The sequence below is a fragment of the Cavia porcellus genome, unplaced genomic scaffold (assembly GCF_034190915.1).
Source record: "Cavia porcellus strain 051 isolate PalLab524CR breed Dunkin Hartley unplaced genomic scaffold, mCavPor4.1 scaffold_11, whole genome shotgun sequence".
Classification (NCBI taxonomy): domain Eukaryota; kingdom Metazoa; phylum Chordata; class Mammalia; order Rodentia; family Caviidae; genus Cavia; species Cavia porcellus.
Genome location: NW_026947494.1, coordinates 81,180,812 through 81,207,390, shown reverse-complemented (window position 1 = coordinate 81,207,390; position 26,579 = coordinate 81,180,812). Strand labels below are relative to the sequence as shown.

The 26,579-nt window shown below is 37.1% G+C and overlaps 1 non-coding gene across 1 annotated transcript; it reads right to left on the bottom strand.

The window, feature by feature from the left end:
- Nucleotides 1–1,571: 1,571 nt before the first annotated feature.
- LOC111755684 (small nucleolar RNA SNORA2/SNORA34 family) lies at nt 1,572–1,708 on the bottom strand. Its single transcript, XR_002790233.1, has one exon. It is a non-coding gene; the product is annotated as a small nucleolar RNA SNORA2/SNORA34 family (small nucleolar RNA).
- Between the last annotated feature and the right edge of the window lie 24,871 nt (nt 1,709–26,579).

Below are 26,579 nucleotides of genomic sequence, written 5' to 3'. Positions count from 1 at the left end.
CTCAACTTCAGTCCCCTAGGCCTTTAACACAGAGTGGGAGTATGCCCAATCAGTCCCCGATAGCTTTCCTGTCTTGCATCAGTAGAGAAAAGGGAATATATATTTATGAAGCTTGTAGGCCAGGGGCATTGACACACTAAAGACCAAGACCTAATTATATATCCCTTCCTGCTGGATCACAATTGAAAAAAAACCTGTAAGTCTCAGAGTCTACTTAAAAAAGGGTGTCTGGAGAAGACCAAAGACAACACAGAAGACAGAAACGTGGATGCCAGAGGAAATTGTATCCTCCGATATTTCTGAGCTATAGCAAACTGCAAAGACAGCCTAACTGCCTGCCAGATCTATGTAATTCTTCACATTAAAGGCCTGCCTACCCAATTCCTTTGACTTGATACTAACTTCTGTCTGCCTTGACAAAAAAATTACAAGCATTGTTAAAAACAACAATAACAAAAACGATGAGGAATGCCATGAAGCAAGCTTCAGAACCAGATTTAGATATGGTAGAGATTTGGGATATCAAATCATCATTCAAAATAACTATTGCTACTAGTTAAGAGCTGTAATGGAAAAATATGGACAACACAGAAGAACAGATGGGTAGCTTAAGTAGAGGAAATGCTCGAAGTAAAAACCCTGTAGCACAAATTAAGAATGCCTTTGAAGGGCTCATTAATGGACTGGACATGGCCAAGGAAAAACTCAGCAAACTTGAATATAGACCAATAGAAACTTCCTCAAAGTTTCTTTCTCTTTGAAAACAAAGAGAAAAGAGAATTTTAAAAATTAACAGAATATCTAGGATGTAGGGGACAGTTACAAAAATTGTAGCATGTGCATAATAGAATACTCACCTAAAATACAAGAAAGCCTATTTTTTTATTTTAAAGGAATTAAAGTTAAGAACAACAAAACAGAACAAAATAAGAAAGCAATGTAAGAGATATAAATTTCAAAGCTAGATGACCTGAGATCTTCACTATCATATTGTCTCTTATTTTCTTCCAAATAGTTGTCCATGTCTTCCTTCACGTACAGAGAATTCATACAAAACAACATAGTATAAAACTGATCTGAACAGAATCAGGCATTTTAGGTCTTCAAACACAGACAATAGGGTAGTCACTAATGGCTGTTGTAGAGTCTCTCCTTCTCTTCAAAATAGTTGTCTATATTTTCACGTATATTGAAGCTCAACAAAACAAAACAGGCTAAAATAACACCTTTAATTTTCAGAACAAAGCAAAACAGTGATAAAAGTATTTGCCTTCAAAGAGATGGTAGAAGAAATCCCCCCTATTTGCTACATTGCCTATGGTCATCCTCTCAAGGGATGTCCAGATCACCGGCTCCCACTTACTAGTGGTGGTGGTGGGGGGTGTGATGTTTGATTCTCAGCCTGTGTGTTGGCAGGCTCACAGCCGCTCACCAGGGTGGAGGGGTTGCTTGGATTCCCCGCGCTCCAGGTCCCAGCATGGTGAGGGTCCCATTAAATGCTGGTGGCTTCTGCCTGGGCCACCGCAGCGTGCCACACTCACAGCCGCTCACGGTGTGGGGAGGGGTTGCTTCAAGCTATCTTTTTCATGAATTGACCCTTTCACTGCCCAAGTTCTGAAATGGCCAACAGATCATAGAAAGTCATCTCTTTAGACTCCTGATTGAAACCAACAGTGTCAGGAAGCTGCTGGCCTTGATTCAGAGCCAGCAGAAAACTATTGAACAGAAGACTGTTTGAGGTAACCATGGTTGAAAAATTTCCAAAGTGGAGGTTCAGGTATATCAGAATATATCAAACAAGATAAACAGTTAAAAGTCTACACCCAGGTATGTCATTTTCAATCTTCAGAAAATCAAAGGCAAAGAGAAAAATTCTTTAAACAAACCCAAATAGGGACACATTTTACCCATATAGGAGCAAGATAAGGACAAAATCAGCCTTCTTTCTGACAACCATGAAAAAAAAGAACAGAATGAAGTGAAATTTAAAGTTTTGAAAGGAAGAAAGAACCCCAAAAGCAAGAACTCCAGCCTAGAATTCTGTATTAAGTGAAATTATCCTTCAAAAGTGGAAGAAAAATAAAACCATTGCCAGACAAGCAAATACAAAGGTATTTTATTTTCAGTAGGTCTGACTTGAAAGACATAATAATAGAAACTCTTCAGAGACAAGAAAATTGAATATTTTACAAATTCAGGAGTACCTAAAAATAAAGAGCATTAGAGAAAAAATAAAGGTAAAAATAAAATAAAATTCTTTTATTTTTCTTATTCTTTGTTGACAGTACAATGTTTTGTATAAGACAATAATAGAATGTATTGAGTTATTATAGCTTATGGGTTTGTGAAGTGAGTAACGTAAATATAAAAGAGTGCATCATGAGTTGGAAGTACTTTGTAATAAGGTAATTGAACAAACCCATGAAGTGGCATAGTGTTATTTGAAACCAAATTTAGACTATTTGTAAATGTATGTTGCAAACTACAGGGAAATTATGAAAAAACGTTATAAAAATGCACTTGTTATATCAAGAGACAACTGAACCATATCTGTTAAACAAATTAAATGGATAATTAATAATCTTCCAAACAGGGTATCTGTGTATAATTTCATTAGTAATCATTACCAAATATTTAAGGAAGAAATCATAGATGTTCTTTAAAAGCCCCCCCCCCCCAAAAGAAAAGTACAGGGCATACTTTTGAAGTATGACACCAGTATTACTTTTATACCAAAGCCAGATAAAGAAATTACAATAAACATAAAAAAGCACAATATTTCTCTTGAAGATATATGGAAAAATTCTTAACAAAATTTTAAGTAATCAAAGAATAAAACATTGTATAAAGAGGACTATTCTCCAAGACCAAGTAGATTTTATGCAAGTATGCAAGGCCAGTTAAACATTCAACAGTCAGTGAATGTAATCCATCACATCAGCAGTCTAAGGAAGGAAAACCAGATGATTATATCAATAGATGGAGAAAAAGCATTTGGCACAGTCCTACTTCAGATAAAAATCCTCAACAAAGTCGGAATAAGAGGGGATTTCCTTCCTTGAAACATACATCTGCAAAAATCCCCCAGTTAACATTTTAATGAATGTGAGAAAGTAGAAGCCATTCCCTTGTGACCAGGAATAAGGCAAATATGTCCACTTTTACTACTTATTCAATACAGTCCAGGAAACCCTACTTAATATGACAAGGAAAGGAAACTCGAAGAGTGCAGATTGGAAAGCAATAGATAAAACTGTCATTGTTTGAAAATGATCTGACTCTCTAGGAAATTCCAAAGAAGAATAAAAAAAAAGCAAAAACAAGAAAAAACCCCAACACACACACACACACACACACACACACACTCACACACAATTCTTGAAGAAAGACACAGGTGTAGGAAAGTATTTCTGAACATAACCCTACTTACAGAAGAAACAATACTAAGAATCAACAAATTAGATCACATCAAATTATAAAGCTTCTGCACAACAAAGGGAACCAACAACAGAGTAGAGACAAACTGCAGAATGGGAAAAAAATTTGCCAGTTGCTCCTTAGGCAAAGGATTAGTGTCTAGAATACATAAAAAATAAAAAACCCCACCAGACACCAGATTTAAAGACCTAATTACAAATCAGAATCTAAAAATAATGAGAATCTAATGAATAGACACTGCTCGAATGAAGGAACACAAATGATTAATAAATACATGAAAAAATATTTCACATCTCTGGACAGTCAAGAAATGCAAATTAAAACAACGCTGAGATTTCCTCTCACTCCAGAAAGAAATCAACCAATCCTCAATGCTGGTGAGGTTGTGGGAAGAAAAGAACCCATCTTCATTGTTGGTGGGACTGTAAACTGATACAATCCCTGTGGAAATCACTATGGAGATTCAGGGCAGAACTAAAGGCAGAAATTCTATTTGAGCCAGATATTCCACTTCTATCTTTCCATAAGAGATAAAAATATCACACCACAGTGATGTATGCATCCCCTTCTTTATAGTAGTACAATTCATAATAGCTAAATCTTGTAAACAGCCTATATGTCCATTAACGGATGAACAGATTTTAAAATGTATTTATGCGTAGTGGAGTCATTTGTAGGAAAATGGGTATATCTTGAGATTGTAATGCTAAGCAAGGTACCTGAGATTTGCATGTTGCATGGCTTATCTCATGCAAAAAGTTCAACAGATATAAAGTATGTAATAAAAGGCATAAAAGGAAAAGTGAGACAGAAAGAAAAAAAGATTCTGATTCAGTGTAAAGTGGTGTATCTAAAAATGTACCTTGATTTAGTATAATAGTTGTGCATACTTTTTAGGTTCTTTGATCTATTGGTATAGTTTTCCAATATGTTTGTATCAGTGATGGAGAAGATATAACACACATGGTACGGCTGGCTGTTTGTATCATTGAAATCTCTACCAGGTTTGCTCAAGTATGTGTAGTGGCACATTCCTATAATCCCAGAACTCAGGAGGCAGAGGCAGGAGGATCACCATGCTTTCTATGCCAGCTTGAGCTACATAGTGAATTGAAGGCTAGCATGTACTACAAAGTGAGACCTGTCTCAAAAAACCAAAAAAGAAGTTTTGCCACCACTGTATGTATGATAACTAATCTTACAAGGTCTTGTAAGATAAATAAAGGAATCTGAAGTTGAAAAAATAAAAGGGATGTGGTTGGAAAGTGGAAAAAGGATTAAAATATGTTATGTATATATACCAATTCCTTACAGTGAATACAATTATTGTGTACTACAAACATGTAGAAATAAAAGAAAAAAAGAAATAATAGCTTATTAAAAACAAGATAAAACAACAACAACAAAAGAAAAAACAAACAGTCTCTACGGTAAGCAGTAGGAGATCATAGCAAGGTTGCAGGACATAAATGATATTATACAGATGTCATTTGATGTCATATATATCACAAATGAGTACATTAAATTTGAAATTAAATAAAATAATTTACATTAGAACCTCACTCCTCTAAAGTAAACATATAGTGTAAGTTGAAATATGTACTAGATCCACGTGAGGAAAGATACAACTTTCATGAAAAAAGTAAAAAAAATCTTAATAAATGAAAAGATAGTCTATATTTAAGGATAGATACACTCAATGGTGTCAAAGTGCTAGCTCTTCCCAACTGGTCCATAAATTTCAGATAATTCCAGTCAAACTCTCAGTATTTTTCTATGGATATCAAGAAACTGTAAAGTTCATATGAAGATGTGTAAGATTTGAAATGGCGGACATAATACTGAAGAAGACAAAGGTTCAAACACTACCTGATTTTAAGACTTACTGTAAACCTATGATAATCAAGATACGCTACGCTAAGATGGAACCATGAGATACAACAGCAAAATCTAAAAATATGCTCACACAAGTTTAGTCAACTGATCTTTGACAGAGGAACAAACGCAACAGAAAGATGACTGTCTTTCCAACAAACGGTGCTGCAACAACTGGGCAGCCATGCACAAAAATCGAATATAAATACAGACATTTCACTTTTATAACTTAACTAAAAATAAACCATAGACCTAAATGCGAACCTTCCAGTAAAAATAGGAGAAAAACTATGTGACTTCATACTTTACAGTGCTCTTTTGCATATAAACCAGAAATATGATCTAAGAAATAATTTTATTGACAGTTGTGGGACTACTTAGAATTTCTATTTCTTTTTGAGTCAATTTTGGTAATTGTTCCAGTTTTTGAATAACAAATTAACTCTCACACTTAGTGGCTTTGTTTTTTTGCTATTGGGGATTGAATTCATGACCTCGTGCTTGCCAGGCAGGCACTGTGCCACTGAGCTATATCCCCAGCCTTACTTACTGGTTTACAATGGCCATTTTTATCATATTCATCTATTTTATAGCTAAGAATTCCATCAGGTCACAGTGGGAGCATCTTGTTTGTCCCAGGATGTCTAGGCCTTTGTCTGAGAAGATTCCATGGCAGGGCATGACGTCATGGCCCAGAGGTGCAGTCATCTAAGGTATCGTGATTTTCTTATCTGGTGATTGATGCTGACTCTCCGCTGTAGCTTCAGCCTAGCTCTTGTATAGTATGGTGCCTCTGGAGTAGTTAGATTTCTTTTTTTAAAATTTTGCTTAAAGAAAGACTAAACAAAACAGAAAATAGGTAGAAATAGTACATACGTTCAGAGAAAAAATAAACAGTAAGAAATCAGTAGTTGATGTTTACATATTTTCATTTTACAAATAGTTGTTCAAGATACAAAAGTGGAACATGTAAAGTGGGAATTCAAACAGCGAGACTGCAAACAGTTCTGTTCAACTGTCCAACAAAAACTTAGTAACATGGTTGTCAATCCTATACACTTAAACATACATGCAGTTATCTATATCTTCATTTATGTTTAGATTAAACAAACTAAAGCAGGTTAAAATCATTCTGAACAAAGAATAATAGTTTTGGTAGATTTCACATCATGACACTCCAGGATCAGCACTGGGTACTGTGGTGTCTTTTTTTTTTTTAATTTAATTTAAAGAAAGACTGAACAAAACAGAAAATGGGTAGAAATAATACATAATTTCAAAGAAAAAAATAAACAGTAAGAAATCACTAGTTGATGATTATAGATTGTCTTCTTACAAATAGTTATTCAAGATACTAAAGTGGAGCATAAAGAGTGGAGTTTCAAACAGTGAGATTGCAACAAGTTCTATTCAACTATCCAACAAAAACTTAGAAATATGGTTATCAATCCTATACACTTAAACATACATGCAGTTATCCATAGCTTCAATTATCTTGAGATTGAATAAACCCAAGCAGGCTAATATCACTCTGAACAAAGAATAATACTATTGTTGGGTTCCACATTATGACACTCCAGGATCAGCACTGGGTATTTTAGTGTCTCTTTTTCTTCAAAGTATCTGTTCATTTCATCATGTGTCATAAGATCAGTTCTCATAAACTGTTTATAGATTCTACACATGCATAAATCTTAACATGTATTTCTATCCTTTCTATATTAGAGGGAGAAACAAAACAAAGCAAGGCAAAACAAAACATATTCCTATAAACCCATGAAATGAAATAAACATATAAGACTGTTGTACAAAGAGTTCTACCATGGTTCCTGTGTTGCCTCTTGTTATCTCCAATATAATTGGCTATATTGTCAGACATAATATAATTGAATATATCAGTACATAACAGTATTAATAAAAACACAACTTTGTATATAGTATAGAACTTCAAAAACTGGCAGTTATCAAACCAGAATGTGTATCGTAGAGTCTTGTCATCTTCAGTGTAGTTGCCTATACTCTCAGACTTGATACTATCATATTATCAGTTTTGAATAAAATCTTCTCTGCCTCATTTCTGTTATGCTCTTTTTTTTTCCATCAGTTGTCTGCTTATCTTCTTCATTCTGTTTTCTGATCCATTCATTGAGGCCTCTCTGCCACTGTTCTGGAATCCTAGTACTTTTCTGTCTCTCTAGAATGCCCGGGAGTATTCTCTGTAGAGTTGGACTGGTGGTTTCGAATTTCCCAAGTTCCTCTTTGTCTTGGAAGCATCTTGTTTTTCCAAAGGGAATCTATTTCTGCTATTATCAGTAGTCTAGGGGAACCCTTACTCACTGAAGATTTACTTCCTGCCTTCCAGAAGGTTGTGTTTTACAGTGAAAATCTCATATTGAATTTTCTCCTGCTATTGTGTGGCCAACAGCCACCGGCTGTTTAGCCATATACCCCAGACTTAGCAGCTACCACCCCATTGGCTTTTGCTGTGTAGTTCCTCCACGGATTGCTGCTGCTCAGCCCAGGTGCCCTGTGGTTGTCATCGTGACTTCTTCCACTTGTCATGTCCTTAATCCCTGTCTGCTTCCTATCACAGGAAGCTCTGGCCTTAATGCTTAATGCTCTTGGGAAGGGTTCTCCTTGAAGACCTCGCCTGCCTTTTGTGAGAGCAGAAACACCTCAAAAAGTGCATCTTTGCGGAGAAAATTTGGATACAAGTTTCCTACCTAATAATAAGTCCAGAAATGAATGTATATTCTTATTTAATTGAGGTTTTTATTTTTTCTTAAACAAAACTTCTACTTATCAGTAAAATTCAAGTTGAACACATCCATTATTTATTTATTTATCAAAAACAAAAGAAATGAACTTAAGTGATCTATCCAGATATGAAAATTTTAATTTTCATAGAAATTCTGATAGATTGGTCTTGATCTCCTGTAATGCTACTTAAGAAGAATTCTGAAACCAAGTCCAGGCTTAATGGAAAGAGAAATAATTAGCAATGTCCTCTAAAGGTATAGAAATGTGGAAAAACAGCACATGAATCTCATAGCACACTCTTACCTACCCAAAACTATGTATTTCACAAATGGCAGAAATAAAATTATATCAGTATTGACTTGACCAATGCTGTGCCATGAAATAGTAGTCATGAAGATATCTAAAATGAGGGTTTCTGTGTTCCCAGCCCATACACATTCTGCTACAGTATACTAGGAGTTCTTTTTTTCTCATCTTTGTCAGTGATAATTGCTGACTCTCTTGGAGTCCATGATCCAAATCTGGATATTAAGAAATTCATTCTGTCTTTCATCCACCAAGAGATGAATCTTTCACTTCTTTTTGGAACTTTCCTTTTCTCTCTTATGTCCTTCCATCACGGAGTCAAGGGCATCATCTGTTCAACTGAGGTTTCCATAAAGAGTTCATTGCCCTTACTGTCTCTTCTTTGTACCTGCTGAGAAATATAGGAGGTTTTGTGTCTCTGTTAAATTTTTAAAATGTGAGACTTCTGGGAGAACATGGCGGATAGATAGCAGCAGCTACAGAGCCTCTCTGAGATACCCCCCCTTAGAATCCAGGAATAGTGTGGTGCGAGGAGTCCTAAGCAAGGGGAGATATATCCTACCGACCCAGGAATGAACTAAGCTGAGAGAAACCAACTGGAAATGCAGTCCCAGTGCTATAACAGGAACAGATAAAATCTCAGGGCAGAAGCTGAAACCCACACCACTGGAAGCCGTGATTTGAATTTCCTGCTGCCGCTGCTTCATCCCAATAGGAACAACAGAGAGATAGACATGCAAAAGCTCTGAGAGTGTGGGAATTGGTGAACGGATTTGAGAGCGGGACTGGCAGGGAGCCCTGCACTGACCTGCAGTGAGTGAGTGGAACAGGGACCCTTCCATAGAGTAGGAGGCTCTAGCAAAGGACATACTGGGACCAGGCAGACTAGCTGGAACAGGACACTGAAGTGACTTTAGTCACATATTCCCCTCTCAAGCAGGATTGGTGTAGAGTGCTTGGCCCGGGTGATGCCACTGACTAAGACCCAGTAGGCTAGCCCAAACCAGGTCCCAGCACCTGGAGGTGCACCACAGCAGTGAAGCCTTTGGTAGGTTGACTGACCTGGAGGGGCGGGCCCAGCAGAGGCTGCTCAGGTCTGTGTCTCCCTAATTAACTGCCGTGGGCAGGAACACCTACTGGTGCAATTCAAACAAACTGTAGCTGACAAAGAGAAAAAACTGGGCATCCTATATTCGCTTCTATGGAAGGAACAAAAAGTATGGAAAGAGGGAGCAACAAGAAAGGGTCCTCAATCCCCAATCCTGAGAACACTGATCCAGGAAAGGTAAATGCAAAGGAGGACAGAAAACATGCAATATCAGACACGGCACCAATAGACATAAAGCATTATCTCCGGAGCCTCATAGGCGAGTTCAAAAGTGAAGTATTTAACAAAATAAAGCAAGATATAAGTAGAATAGTTAGAGAAATGCTAAGCACCGCCTAAGAAAAAACAAATGGTGGAATGGAAGAACAGAAAAAAAGGGAGAATTGTTTGATGGACAAAATAGAGAAAACATAGAATACATGAAGCAGGTTCAAAGTGATTACCAGGAAACTAAAAACTCTATCAAAAGCTGGCATAACAGCTTGAAAGAAACTAAGGATAGATTATCTGAACTGGAGGGTAGATTTGTAATGTGGGAGCATGAAATGAAAAACTTCTCAAAAATAACAAGAAAACAAACAGCAATAATACAAAGGCTAGAAGATGATAAGAGGACCTATAACTTAAGAATTAAGAACATAAAAGAAGAAGAAGGGACACAAACAAATGGACTACAAAAGCTATTCACAGAAATAATCTAAGAGAATTTCCCTAATTTAGCAAAAGGTAAAGATACTCAGATGTATGAGGCATACAGGACCCCAGCCTCCTACAACCCAAACAGAGCTACACCCAGGCATATAATAATCAAAATTCCAGAAATCCAATATAAGAACAGAATATTAAAAGCCATCAGAGACAAGAAACAGATCACTTACAAGGGAACACCCATCAGAATTACAGCAGACTTCTTGGCACAAACCATCAAATCAAAAGAGCGTGGGTGGAAATAATTCAAGCTTTGAAAGATAATAACCAGCCCCACCTGCAGCCTCTCCAACCGGAGGAGTGCACCGCAGGGGCCGGTGGGAAGGAAAGACAACAGCCGAGCGGAGGGAGTCCACTCAGCCCTGCCTGCTGCCTCTCCCAGCCAGAGGAGCGCACCACAGCTGCCAGTGTGAGGGAGAGAGCTGGGCTGAGCCGCTGGAACCTGCTCTGGCCTTGTCTGCAAACTTCTTTTGACCTGGAGAGCACCAGCACTTCTGCCACTGCCTGGAGGAGGGAGCAGCCCTGCTAAGGAGGTTTGAGGCCTATGTAGGCCATAGGGGGACCCTCTATCAGCCTGGGGAGCTTTGCCATCCAAGGAATTGGATGACTACACAACATCCAATCCTTGGGAGAGTATGAGATCCTGGCTTTGGTGGGTGGGGGGTCTGCTGGGCTTGCAGCCACACTAGATTGGGCTTAGCAGGATTTGGGATTGTCTGGACCACACCAGGTGGCCTTCTTTCCCTCAGGGGAGCTTTGCTACCAGAGGGGGAAACTGTGCAGCTTGAGGAGGCTTTAGGTCTACCTGAGAGGAGCCTGGCAACTCTCTTTTAATCCAGAGGCTCTGCTGTCCAAGGAGGGAGCTACACTACCAGAGGAGTCCCAAGAGCCCAGGTCATAAGAGACAATTTCCAACACACCCAGGGGAAACTCTGGAACAACACTTGAAACATGGAAATATAGGAAAATGACAAAATGAAAGACCAAAATGCAATCTCAAACATCCAGCCCAACCCAAGAAAGCCTAGGAGTCATGTACATAGAAGAAAATACATGCCATATACCTGAAATACCTGAAATAATAGTAACTGAAATAAAGAAGCAACTCCGGGAAGCTTTAAAGGAATTCAAACTAGAAATAATCTCTCAGGTAAAAGAAGAAATGATAAAAGAAATGAAGGAGATGCTAAACATAGCTAAAGAAGACACAGTTAAAAAATTGGAGGAACTAAACAAAAAGATAGAATCCCTGGATGAACAATATAAAAAACAAACAGAATATATAAAACAGATGCAAAGAGATATACAGGAAATAAAAAATTCCATTGAAAGTTGTAAAAACCACCTCAATGAATGTGAAGATAGAATTTCGGACCTTGAAGACAAGATTGCAGCCAGTGAACAGTAAAGGAAAGATCTTTTAAAAATAACAAGAAATCAAGAAATAACAATTCAACACATGCAAGATGATGCAAAGAAAAACAACATAAGATTGTTTGGAATAAATGAAAAAGAAGGAGACAACATAAAGGATGTTAAGAGGATATTTAGAGAAGTAATAGCTGAAAATTTCCCAAACATGAAATTGGAAACTGATATCAGGATCAATGAAGCATATAGAACTCCAAATAACCATAGCCAAAATAAAACTACACACAGACATATATAATCATCACCATCCTAGAAATTGAACAAAAGAATAGAATATTAAAAGCTGTCAGAGAGAAAAGACAGATCACCTATAAAGGAAAACCTATCAGAATCACAGCAGACTTCTAAACACAAACAATAAAGGCAAGAAGAGCGTGGAGTATTTCAGATCCTAAAGGAAAATGATTTCCAACCTAGACTGATGTATCCTTCAAAACTGTCCTTCAAAATCAATGGAGAAATAAGATACTTCCATGACAAAGAACAGCTGAAGAATTTCATGATCACAAAGCCAATCCTGCAAAGAATACTGAAAGACAGCTTAGATACACTTAGGAAAAAAGCCACTAAACAAAGCAGACAATTAAGCAGAACAGAAAGATAAAGATGCAATGGCAGAAATATAGCATGTCAGCAATAAACCAATATATAACAGTTATAATCATTAACGTAAATGGTCTCAATGCACCAATTAAAAGAAATAGACTGGCAGAATGGATCAAGAAACAAAATCCAACCATATGCTGTCTACAAGAAACCCATCTAACCCAAAAGGATACCCACAGACTGAAAGTCAAAGGATGGAAAACAATACTCCATGCAACAGGAATCCAAAAAAAAAAAAAAAAAAAAAAAAGCAAGGGTAGCTATTCTGTTTGCAGGCAATGTGAACTTCAAACCAATAATGATCAGAAGAGAAAAAGAAGGTCACTACATACTGGTTAAGGGAAAACTTCAAGAGGAAGAGATAACTATCTTAAATATATATGCACCAAATTCCAGAGCACCCAGTTATATAAAACAAGTAATATCAGAAATGAAAAGCCAAATTAGCAGTAATACAATTATAACAGGCGATTTCAACACACCATTGACACCAATGGACAGATCAACCAGACAGAAAATCAGCAAAGAAATAAAAGAACTGAATCACACCTGTGAACAAGGGAATTGATAGACATATACTGAGTATTCCGCCTAATAACAACAGAATACACATTCCTCTCAGCAGTACATGGGTCATTCTTTAAAATAGACCATATATTAACTCACAGAACATGTTTAAATAAATGCAAAAGAGTTGAAATTATCCCTTGCATCTTATTGGATCATAGCACTATGAAATTAGAAATTAATGATAAAAGATACTGCAAAAATCCCACAAACACATGGAAACTGAATAACACACTCTTGAGTAATCAGTGGGTCACAGAGGAAATTAAAGAAGAAATTAAACAGTACCTACAAACAAATGAAAACACAAATACAACTTACCGGAATCTGTGGGATGCAATGAAAGCTGTCCTCAGAAGAAAATTTATTGTACTGAGTTCCCACATCAGGAAAACAGAACAAATACAAATAAATAACCTGATGTTACACCTCAAACATCTAGAAAAAGAAGAGCAAGTCAAGCCCAAAGCCAAAAGAAGAGAAGAAATTATAAAAATCAGAGCAGAAATCAATGCAATAGAGACCAAAAAAAAATCAATGAATCAAAGAGCTGGTTCTTTGAAAGAATAAATAAAATTGATAAGCCCCTAGCCAATCTTATTAAAAAAAGGGAAGAAAGAGCTCAAATTCATGCAATAAGGAATGAAAAAGGTGAAATCACTACAGACCCAATAGAAATACAGAAGATCATCAACACCTATTTCAAAAACTCTACTCTTAAAGGTTTGATAACACAGAAGAAATAGACAGATTCCTAGAAGCATATGAAGTACCAAAGCTAGATCAAAAAGATGTAAAACTGCTGAATAACCCAATTTCTATTAATGAAATCGAAAATGTAATTAAGTCCTTGCCTACAAAGAAGAGCCCAGGCCCAGATGGATTCACTGCAGAATTCTACAAGAAATACCAAGAAGACCTAATGCTGACACTCCTCAAACTCTTCAATGAAATTGAAAGGGAAGCAATCCTTCCTAAGTCATTCCTGGAAGCAAATATTACTCTAGTACCAAAACCTGAGAAAGACCCAATTGAAAAAGAGAATTACAGATCAATCTCCCTAATGAACAGATGCAAAAATCCTCAATAAAATATTGGCAAATAGGATGCAGCAAATCATCAAGAAGATTATACACCATGACCAAGTGGGATTCATCCCAGGTATGCAGGATGGCTCAACATACGTAAATCAATAAATGTAACCCACCATATCAATAGAGTCAAAAGTAAGAATCACTTGATCATCTCTATAGATGCAGAAAAAGCTTTTGACAAGGTACAACATTCATTTATGATAAGAACCTTGCAGAAAATTGGAATAGATGGTCTTTACCTCAACATAATAAAGGCCATCTATGACAAACCAACAGCCAGTATCACACTAAATGGCCAAAAATTGAATGCCTTTACTTTAAAATCAGGCACAAGACAAGGATGTTCCCTGTCACCGCTCCTATTTAATATGGTACTGGAAATTCTAGCCAGAGCAATTAGACAAGAGAGAAACATAAAAGGCGTAAAGATAGGAAAAGAAGAAGTTAAATTATCACTATTTGCAGATGATGTGATACTCTATATAGAAGACCCCCTAAACTCCATTGAAAGACTCCTAGATATAATAAATAAATTCAGCAATGTAGCTGGATGCAAAATCAATACTCATAAATCAATAGCATTCCTATACACTAACAACAAAATCACAGAGAGAGAAATAAGAGAAGTTACACTCTTCACACTAGCAACCAAAAAAATTGAAATATTTAGGAATTATTCTCACGAAAGAAGTGAAAGACCTATACAGGAAAAATTATTATACACTGAAAAATGAAATTGAAATGATCTTAGAAAATGGAAAGACATCCCTTGCTCATGGATAGGAAGAATAAATATGGTGAAAATGGCCATTCTCCCAAAACTGTTATACAGATTCAATGCAATCCCAATAAAAATACCATCAACATACCTCATAGATCTAGAGAAATGACTCCTAAAATTCATCTGGAGTGAGAAGAGACCTAGAATAGCAAAGACAGTTCTAAGCAGCAAAGGCAAGGCAGGAGGCATCACAATCCCTGACTTGAAGTTATACTACAAAGCATCTGTAGTTAAATCAACATGGTACTGGAATCAAAACAGAGCCAAAGATCAGTGGAATAGATTAGAAGATATAACCACAACTATAGACACACTCAATCACGTTATCTTTGATAAAGGGGCCAAACATGTTCACTGGAAGAATGACAGTCTCTTTAATAAATGGTGTTGGAAAAACTGGCTCTCCATATGCTGAAAACTAAAACTAGACCATGCCTATCACCTTATAGTAAAATAAAATCTAAATGGATCAAAGATCTAAATATTAAAACAGAAACACTAAATCTATTGGAAGACAAATTGGGTAAAAACCTTGAAGACATAGGGGTAGGTAGAGAATTCATGAACAAGACTCAAACCGCATGGGAAATACTTCCCAGAGTCAATAACTGGGATCACATTTTATTAAAAATTTTCTGCATATCAAAAGAAATCTCTAACACAGTGGAAAGAAAACCCACAAACTGGGAAAAAATCTTAGTGAACTTCCCCTCAGACAAAGGACTTCTGTCTAAAACATATAAAGAATTTAAAAAAAATCAGACCCCCACAATTCAAAGACCCCATCCAAAAATGGGCATCTGAGATGAACAAACAATTTTCAGATGAAGAAATACAAATGGCAAATAAATATATGAAAAAATGTTCATCATCATTAGTCATTAGAGAAATGCAAATTAAAACCACACGGAGATTCCATCTCACTCCTGAAAGAATGGCCAAGATCAAGAAAACCACCAACAACAAATGCTGGAGAGGCTGTGGGGATAAAGGAACTCTCAGGCACTGTTGGTGGGAGTGTAGACTAGTGCAACCTTTGTGGAGGTCAGTCTGGAGATTTCTCAGAAAGGTGGGACTGGAAGCCCCATTTGACCCAGCTATTCCACTTCTAGGCATATTCCCAGAAGAACTGAAAGCATCATACCACAGTGATATATGTGCACCCATGTTTATAACAGCACAATTTGTAATAGCCAGATCTTGGAAATAACCTAAGTGTCTACCAACTGATGAATAAAAAAGTTGTGGTATTTTTATACAATGGAGTACTACTAATCTATAAAGAATGATCACATTGAGACATTTATAAATAAATGTAACCACCTTGAGACCATACTCATAAGTGAAATAAATCAAACTCACATGTATAAATACCGAATTGTTTCCCTAGTGTAAGTAATGATAAGAATACATAAAAGTATGTGGTAATAATGGTCCCCAATCACACTGGTTTGAAGCCATATAGTATTTTCACTCATTAATTGGAATGGTTTTAATCTGGGTTGTTTTACATTATTGTCCGCGATACTACGAATAGCTATTTTTAAGAAAATAAGACAGCGTAATAGCTAGTGCTGATTTAATATCATCCTGTTTTGAAGCCCCATCAAGTTGTTGCTTGTCTGTTTCCATTAGTTTTAACATGTTGTATCTTACTATATTTTAATGTATGCAATAGTATAAGCAAAATTTTTTATAGGCAAAGTGATAACATAGAAACTGAAGTTCGGTTTCTGTTAGCTGGTTCTAAATACCCTGCAATACTTTCATTCTCTTGAATGGTTTCACACTATCTTGATAAGTTTAATGCTATAGTATAAGAAGTTAGACTCAAATATTTCAAGGAAAGAGACACTATGGTAACTACTATTAATGTCAGGCTATCTGGTGGTGAAACACAATGATGCTTAAATTGTTTGGTTCTGACCTGTGTTGTGCTATTGGTATGCTCTTTTTTTTAATCTCAATCTCCCCCCTTTTTTCTTTTTATAAAATTAATTTATTTCTTAGTATCTTTTAATTAAGGGAAAACTAAATTAAAAATAGCAGGATATATTATAGTAACTTGTTTGTTTTCCTATTAACCTGATTTGAACCCTTGTATTGGTTCTCCACATCTTGTTCTGACTGATTTTATTATATTCTGTTTTGTTTAATAGTATCAAATTTGAGGGTATAGGCAACCACTTTGAAGGCAACCAGATACTCTATGATGCCCATTATGGTTTGACTGTTATCTCCTTTGGAAGTCCTGCAAGGTCTCCAATGTGGGTTTTACTGGTCTTATTCTGTACCGTTTTGTTCAATTTTTTTAATACCAGATGATATAGGCACCTCTTTGTAGGATAACAAGAGGCATAATGGTAACCATTGTTGATCACCTAGTAATCTCTTTTAGCATTATATACTATGTCCATCCTCCTGTTCTAACTGACTCTGTTTTGCTTTGTCACAGTGGGGTTTTTTTGGTTCTGTTTTGTTTTGTCTTGTTTCTTGTTTTATACATTTTTTTCTTTTCCTCTTTAAAGAAAAATTTATAAGCACTGTGGGAGTAATGGAACCCAAAATGTGTGATTGTTAGCGTAACATACGGAGGAAAGAAAGTGATCTAAAGGATACAACTGCAAGAGTACTTAAGAGTGTAGGATAGAAAACCATATTACTGAGTTTTGGATAATTGAACAGAACTGTCTGCAATCTCACTGTATTACTGTCCACTTTTTATGTTTTAATTTTGTAACCTGAACAACTGTTTCTGAGATGACAATATGTAATCTATTTACTAGTAAATTCTTACTGTATATTTTTTCTCTTGAAATTCTGTATTACTTGTAGCCTTTTACTGTCTTGCATTGTCTTGTTTTGTTTTCCTCTTTAAATAAAAAAAAAGAAAGAAAGGTAACCTCCAGCCAAGATTGATATATCCTGCACAGCTCTCCCTAGAAATTGATGGAAAAACAAGGTGCTTCCAGGATAAAGAGGAACTAGGGGAATTTGCAACCACCAATTCAACTCTACAGAGAATACTGCAGGATATTCCAAAAAAGGAAAACACCAAGATCCCAGAAATAGTGGCAGAGAGGCCACAATGAATGGAGCAGAAAGCGAAATGAAGAAGACAAACTGACAACAAATGACAGAAAAAGAGCTCAACAGAAATAAGACAGAGAAGATTGGATGGTAGGAACAGCTATTTTGGAGAAAACAAGACATCATAATAGCTAGCACTGATTTAGTATCATCTTGTTTTGAAGTCCCATCAAGCTTTTATTCTTCTGTTTCTGTCAGTCTTAATAGGTTGTATCTTATTGGATTTTATTATATGTGATAATATAAGCAAAAACTTTTATACACAAGGAGATTATACAGAAACCATTGTTCATTTTCTGATAGTTGATTCTAAATACCCTATAATACTGTCATTCTTTTGAATGGTTTTACATTGTCTTGATATTTACATTGTCTTGGTACTACAGTATATGAATTTATACTCAAAGATTTCAAGGAAAGAGACACTATGGTAACTACTTTTATGTCAGGATATCTTGTGGTGAAACACTATTTTGCTTAAATGGTTATGTTTTGACTTGTGCTGTTTTGTTGTTATGCTCTCTTTTATCTCAATCTCCTTTTTAAAATTATTTACTTTTTTATTTTTATCTTTTTAATTAAGGGAAAAATAAAAAATAGCAGGATATATTATAGTAACCCACACTGATTTCCTATTAACTTGATTTGAAACCCTGTATTGCTCTCACCATCTTGTTTTGACTGATTTTCCCCTATTCTGCTTTGCTTGATAGTACTAAGTTCAAAAGTATAGGCAACAACTGTGAAGACAATAAGATTCATTATGACGCCCATTCTGGTTGACTATTATCTTCTTTTAAAGTCCTGTAATGTCTCCAATGTTTTGGTTTTATTCTTTACTGTTTTGTTCAATTTTATTATAACTGACGATATAGGCAATTCTTTTTAAGATAGCAAGAGGCAGTATGGTAATCATTGTTGATCACCTTGTATTTTGTTTTTACATTATCTATTATGTCCATCCTTTTGATTTGACTGACTCTGTTCTGTTATGTCACATTTGGTGTTACTCTCTTCAAAAAAAGTAAGAAGAATTTTGGGAGTAATAAAACCCAAAAAGTGTAATTGTCATTGTACAAAAGAAAGGAAAAGAAAGTGCTCTAAAGAATATAACTGCATATATATTTAAGTGTATAAGATAGATAACCATATTACTGAGTTTTGTTGGATCATTGAACAAAACTGTCTGCACTCTCACTGTTTGAAAGTCCACTTTATATGCTTCAATTTTGTAACTTGAACAACTATTTCTAAGATGAGAATATGTAATCTATTAACTAGTGATTTCCTACTGTTTATTTTTTCTGAAATTCTGTATAACTTGTACCCTTTTCCTGTTTTTTTTCTTTTTCGCCTTAAATAAAATTAAAAAATTTTTAAATGTGATATCTTTGTACCACTGGGTCTATTAAACCAAATGTACTCAAAAGCAGCCCACTTAAGCTATAAGCCTTGTAATCACCAGATTCCACCACCCAGAAACTTGGTCCTTTCACTAATACTTTGCTTTCCTTGTTCAGTCTCTGGCATATAGTAGGTCTGCCTACAGGGTCAGGGCTGGAAACTGGTCATGCAGGGTCCTAGGGGTGTAAGAAAGATGGGGAGAGTGAGTGACTATGGAAGCACAATCCATGGTGTCAGGTTAATTGTAGGTAATGATAGTAGAATAAGTTATGGCTTTAAATAAGGAGTGTAGTGTTTAGAGTTAAATTTATAGTCCCAGTTTTTGATCTGGCCTTGTAATAATATTTTCTGCAGTTTCCCAGTTCAAGTAGACAGCCCACATATCTTTGAATAGCCACAGGAAATGTGAAATTTCAGTTGTTTTCCTCCCACTACTTTTCTTGTCTTCTGGGAGAAATGCCTCTGGACTACATAGTAATATCTTTTTAAGCAAGATGAAAGACAACAAGGCCAATAATGTACAAATAAATGAAATGGTACCTTAAAAACAACCAAGAAGTCACATTGTTTTCTGCAAAGGAAAAAAAAATCAACTTGCAGTTAGTTTCTGAAAAAACATTACTTTAAATGAGACCCACGAGGGCTGAGGAACCAGATATGAGGAGCTTGTTGCCTTGAAAGTATGTGAAGAGATCAGGGATTAGTACTTTTAGTTACAAGAAATAAAAGTGCTGTATTGGATTTATCCTGCTGTTAAAGGCACATTTTGAGGCTCATTTTCCTGTGCCTGAATCTGTTCCAATTGAAGACATGGTGAAATCCTGTCACCTGCCACCCAGGAGGATGGTCCAGGGCTGTCTCCCCTCTTTCCTCCAGGACCTCACCATCATGTCTTGGCTGAGGAGATGTCTGATCCAGCTGTGCAAACTATGCCTCTGCTCCTCCATTTCTCCACTTCCAAGGACCAGTCAAATGTGGTTCACATCTGTGGTTCACACCCAGCTGATGGCAAATCTATGGGCAGCTCAGCTTGGCTTGTTTGGTTATTGTCTAATCGAGATGTTTTTCACACACAGGGAGCTCTACTGCTGGGAACTGGGGTACCCCATGGGTCCAAGCTATACTTCACACCATTATAAACACCACCCTCCCATATCAAGTTCAGTTGAAGCCTTTTTTTTCAGAGCATACTTTATAATGAGGATAAAGAATACTTGAACACAATTACAACTTTACTTTTGTTTCTCTACATATTGAGACGCAAATATTTCACAAGCTACTTTTTAATTGACCAGATTTACTTAAAAGATTCAAGGCGATGGTGCCAGTAGTAAAAATTACTGTCTCCTGGATATTTCTCTATTTTATTCCACATAAAGCTCTCTTCATGAGCCACAGCATGCATGTAACCTCAGATCTCTGGAGGGTAATATAGTTCAGGGCACAGGATTTTTTTTTTGTTGATTCTTTGGACATTAATTTATTTGCCTGAATTTCTATGGATATACTAGTAAATAAATATATGTACAGGGAAAAAGATTATAAAATTTATGTTTTTATACTTCATTATTTTCTAGAATTCTCCATGACTGGCAATCTCTTTAACTATAATTAGTCTCCTTATAACTTAAAAATTGAAATTGGGTATTTTTTTAATGGGCCTAACATGTGGTATGCAATTTTTTTACTTTTTTTTTCCAGAGATGAAGGGTAATTATTGTTTAATGGTGAATCAAAGACATCTAATGATTATTTTTGATATATAAAATTATTGATCTAGAGGCTTCTTGGGATTCAAAAGTGAGTAACACATATTGTCTGCCCTCAAAAAGATCACAATATCAAGAGAAAAACACATACATATTACAATACAATACAGTGCAGAGTACAGGTACCAAAGAGGAAATAAAAAACATTTGGGGGATTTATAAGAAGAAATAATATATTCTGGTAAAGGAATCAAGGAAGCTTAACTTTATGAATGATTTTTTATTTGCAATGAACTTTGCAAAATGAGTAGAGTAGACTGAGAGAATTGGTGGTTAGGATCTTGCATGATAAATGTACCAAACAGTTAAGAACAGGCCCTTTGCAAGAGCCCCGGTATAGCTTGTATCTAGATGCCCCCAAAGTCTTATATTGTCATAGGTGAGGTTCTTTGGAGGAGGCTGGATGTAGAGTGTGTGATGCTGGGATTAAGGGTGTGACTGCTAAATCAGGCCCCTGATTGGTTTAGCATAGCTCTAGGTGTTGATAATGGGAAGGTCCCTTCCGGGTATGGGTGGCAGCACCAGAAAGACAGCCTAAACAGGAAAGGAACCAGAGGCAGGATGCTGCTGCTGCTCTGCTGCTTGCTGCTTTGCTGTCTTTTGCCTGCTTGCCATGGACTGTTTTGCCCTCTGCCATATTACCTTGCTTGGAGCCAACTGACTACAGATGGCTTGAAACATTTACAAACTGTGAACTGAAATAAACTTTTATCCCTTTAACTTTAGATGTTGGGTACTTTGTCCCAGCAATAAGAAAAGTAGCTAAGACAACCCTGTGGGCAGCAGGGAGAGGGGGAAGCAAGGAAGGAGGCTGTGGGAAGAATAAACTTGTCAAGTGTGTAAGTATTAAACTCCTACCCTAGGGGCAGCTTCCAACATCAGCAGCAGCATGGGATTGCAACTCTGTGAGAAAAGCTGAAAACCTAAGTGATTAAGTCACTGCTTGTTAATTGAATTGACTGGCTTGCTGGAATCTATACGTAGTGCCTCTGGAGACACTTAAAATCACTTTAGAGATGTGGATGTGTGATGAAATTTCATCAGAGCAGCAGAAAGTGTAGCAAAAGTTCAGATCTGTGACTTGGGCCTGGGATTTCCACACTGCACAGGAATGCAGAAGTAGTTACATATCTGTGTATGTTTGAGGTAAATGTGTGTGTTTGCCTGGGGTTATCTAGCAACTGTAACATGCCGGTAGTGACCTTAAAACTTAAAGAGAATTTTAAGGGTTTTCTAGAAAGTTGCATTTTTCAGCTGTATGTCTTTGGATCTTGTTAGAAAATTTTTTGAAGGACTATGTTGCAAGGAAGCTTAAAAATGTCTTATGAAGAGCTGCGGCCAGTGCTCTGAGGACAATGAACTAAGATAGACTAGTGGGGTAAGGAAGGAGAGAGCTGCACTTTGAGACAAAGGGTCCCTAGACCCAGAGCTCACTGTCTATTGGATCTTCTTGGTCGCAATGAATGGGGACGTCTTGTCTACTGTGACCTTTGAAAAGCACACACAGAGCCATCCAGATTAAACCAGGTTACCATGTCCCATTTTCCCAAGATGTCTATACTCTTGGTCTCAGAATGATTCTCTGTTACTTGTCATAGAAGCTGAACTATTCTTGTGCAGAGGAGTGGAAAAAAGCACTTGGTGCCGTTCAGAGAGATCCTTGCGTGGAAGGAGAATGCTACGGCAAGAGAGCACAGGGCTGGCCCAAACCAGGTTGGGAGCCTGGGAGAATAGTGCCAAGGACTGTTTGGGCTGGGCTGTGGGCTCTATCCTGACTGGGCATGTGAACTGGCTGAAGGATGGGCACTCTGAGACTGATTCATCCAGTGCCAACCCTGCCACTTCACCTCCACCACTGGTGCCTTGTGCTGTCCCTAATTTCCTCAACTCTGAGATTAGCCATTTGGGTTGGCTAATTGTCAGTTTCCCTTCTCCCCTACCTCAGCTATTCTCCTGTGGGGCACTGTACTATGCAGATGAGGGAGACTTCCTTGAATGGTGGCATCAGGGGTGGGGTGGGGTGTTTTGTTTTGAAAATGCCTGCTTCTGATTCCAAGGCTTCTCTTCTGGTTTCCATCACTTTTTCATTTCTTCAGAATGCATAAGGGAAAAGCTTCTCTTGGCCAATACTCTTTCTTTAATCCCCATAAGAAATATCTTGACTTTTATGGTTGCTTCAAAGCTATGTTGGTTTTCTTTTCTTTTAATTAAGGGAGCACTAAAGAACAGAAAGTGCTTGGATTTCAGCTGGGCTGGGAGGGCATGCAGTGGGTGTTCAGAATTTAGAATACTGGGTGATCAGATCTGGAGGATTTACTGTAAGTGATGTATAAATAGGCAGCTTAACAGGGTTCAGACTGAGGACTGGGAACATGAGGAAATTCCAGGTAAAGCAGTAATTCCTTTTTGGTGGGATATCATATAATTTTCATAGGCAGCTTTGAGAAGTTATCTCAACCCTGCATTCACCTTCCAAAGACAATAATTTTTACTCAGCAATGTAGTAATTAAAAATATGATGTATAAAAAGTCATAAAAGGTAGACCAAAGTCAATGACTAAAATGCATATTTCCTTAATAAAATAGACTGGGAAAAATTCAAACAAAATATTTGACCATCTTTGTAATGTTTAAATTCTTGGTCTGGGGCCAATTCCAGTTTTATGAGACTGAAATTCGGTCATTAAAAAGATGGCGCCAGGGCTCTGACTGGGTGTCCGCCAACAAAAGTCTGCGGAGGGCACCACTGTGAAGGGGAGATCCTCTCTCTCAGTGTGACTCGGAATGAGGTCTGCATGTGCGTATGTTTTAGATTCCTTCCTTCCTACTCTTTCTCCCCTCTCTCTCCCTTTCTTCCATATGTTCACTCGGTATGTATCATGCCCCCGAAGCTAACCTAGGCAAGCAAGAAAGACAAGGTCCCTGACTTCATGGAGCTTAGTTTTTAGAGGGTGCGATGAAACAATTGCATGATTGTAGAGAGTGATTAATGCTCTAACAAAAATGTGTTAGAGAAGAAGTGATGGGGATTCCTTTAGAATTCTGGAGGAATGCCCTGGAAGGGTGTAAATATTATCCAGGTTTGTCTTCTGATTGAGCAGAATGGGCAGCCACCCACCTGAGCTACATGTGCAATACCCCAGGCCTCTGCAGGCCCTCTGATCAGTTCTCCAGCATCCCTGTGACACAGCCTTGTTGTAGGTGTACAGCTCTACTTTTTCCCATGTGATGCAGGTCTCTGTAGATTTCTTGTTTTAAACATTACATTTATAGCTTCATTTAATTCTCCTCACAATTCTACGGGAGGAGTCCAATTATCATCCCCATTTCATTTCTGGAGAAATTTAGGCACAAGAACCATGGTAGGAAGCAGACAGCCTGGGTTGGGAGGAGGACCATCCCTTTGCTCCATGTCACCTGCAGGTGTGGGAATAGGATGGAACCAGCAACAGAATTACACCACTGCCATCAAACTCTTCATGTCTACTAACAACAGCCACAAGTTGCAAACTTCTCTGTACAGCTTCCACTTAGCCTTGCTGCTTTGGGTGTGAAATTCAGTATCGAACAGAGTAACCAGCAAATCCCCAAATGTGAAGCCAAGTCTGAGTCCACAGATATTCTGATACCCATGACTCATCCCTGAAATGCATCTGGGTTCACCCAGAACCTGGTAGGTGGGGAAGGGTGACTGGGTAATGGAAAGCTTTCTTTTCAAAAGGGCAATGGACCTATTCTGTGTTGATTCTGGGAACAATTCTGTAGTGCTGATTTTCATTTTGAAAGCTGGATCATCTCTTTGGCCTGTCAGATTTCTTTTACTCAGCAATAGCTATGTAATGCATTTTGTGTGTTCAGAATGTGCCTGGTGGACATTTGTCCCAGGTTTTCCAGCGGCACACCTGTGTCAGAGGCATGCTCCAGGGGAAGGCTTGGGCAGAACCAAACCAGTTCTGGGACAGTGGGGGTAGATGTCACCTTTGGCTTGACAAATCTTTTTTTTTTTTTAAGAGAATAAAACAAAACAGAACAAAGCAAGTCAGTACAGAACAATGTAAGCAACATAGGATTTCAAAACAAGACAACAGGAATTCAACAGTGGCTGCCAAAATGTCTCTTGTTTTCTTTGAAAAAGTTGTCCATATCTTCACACACAATAAAATCAAACAGAACAAAATAGTATAAACCAGTCAACACAAAAGAATGAAAGCATTATGGGACTTCAAAACAACACAATAAGAAATCAACAATGGCTACCATAATGTCTCTTGTTTTCTTCAAAATAGCTGTTCATGCCTTCACACATAATGAAATCAAATAATAGGAAACAGACTAAAACCAGTCAAAACAGAAGAATGAAAGCATTATATGACTTCAAAACAAGATAATAGGAAATGAACAATTGTTACTCTAATGTCTCATTTTCTTCAAAATAACTGTCCATACTATCACACATAATAAAATCAAACAAAGAAAGCAGTATAAAACCAATTGAACAAAAGAATGAAATCATCATAGAACTTCAAAACAATACAAAAGTTAACAATGGTTACCACCTTCCCCTGCTAGGTGTTTCCTCCCCTATCACTTTCATAATATCTATTGTGTTTCTTGGATTCTAATAACTCCTGTTTTTTATGCTGCAGTTCACCAATATGAGTTCAAGCCATTTCTCTCATAAACGTGATCTCCAGTTGCATCTATTTACCTACAAGAGCCTCAAGATTATCCTACCTTATAGCTTAGTGGATTTCCATTGTATGAAAATATCTTTCTTATCCATTCTGCAGTTGATGGGCAAGTTATCCATGCTTTTTTTTTCTGGTCTGTCACATGGAACAATTGTTTTCTCTCCTTTGATTTTCAGTCTATGAATTTCCTTTCCAGTTAAATGTGTTTCTTGTATACAGTATATTGATGGAGCTTGTCTACTGATCCATTCTCCCTGTGTTTCCTTTTATTGGTGAATTGAGGCCACCTACATTACTGGTTAGCATACATTGGTGTGACTCTGCCCTGCTATCCTCCTGTTGTTGGCCCTCCACTTTTCCCCTTCATTCAATTGGCTGTCCTGTTTGGTGATCCTCATCTACTGCTGTTCCTGGATTCATAGTCATCTTTATTGAAATATCTATTTGTCCATCAATTTTGGAAGACAGTTTTTCAGGATACATCAATCTGGGTTAGAAGTTGTTTTCTTTTAGGATTTGAAACACTTTGCTCCAAACTCTTCTTGACTTGGTGGTTTGTATTGAAAAGCCTGCTGCGATTCTGATTGGTTTTTCTTTATAGGTGATCTGTTCCTTTTCTCTAACAGCTTTTAATATTCTGTTCTTGTGCTGAATTTCTAGGATCCTGATTATTGTATGCCTTGGTGTAGATTTACTTTGGTTAGGGCTAGTTGGAGTTCTATATGCCTCACTTATCTACATGCCAGATGCTTTCCCCATGTTTTGGAAGTTTTCTGCTATTCTATAAATAGCCTTTTAATTTCATATGTGACTCCTGCTTCTCCACTGATACCTATCACTCTTAAATTATTTCTCTTTGCATCATCTTGCAGCCATTGAATTGTTATTTCCCGGTTCTTTGTTATTTTTAAGAGATCTTTCTTTTCATGATTACTAGCTGAGATCTTATCT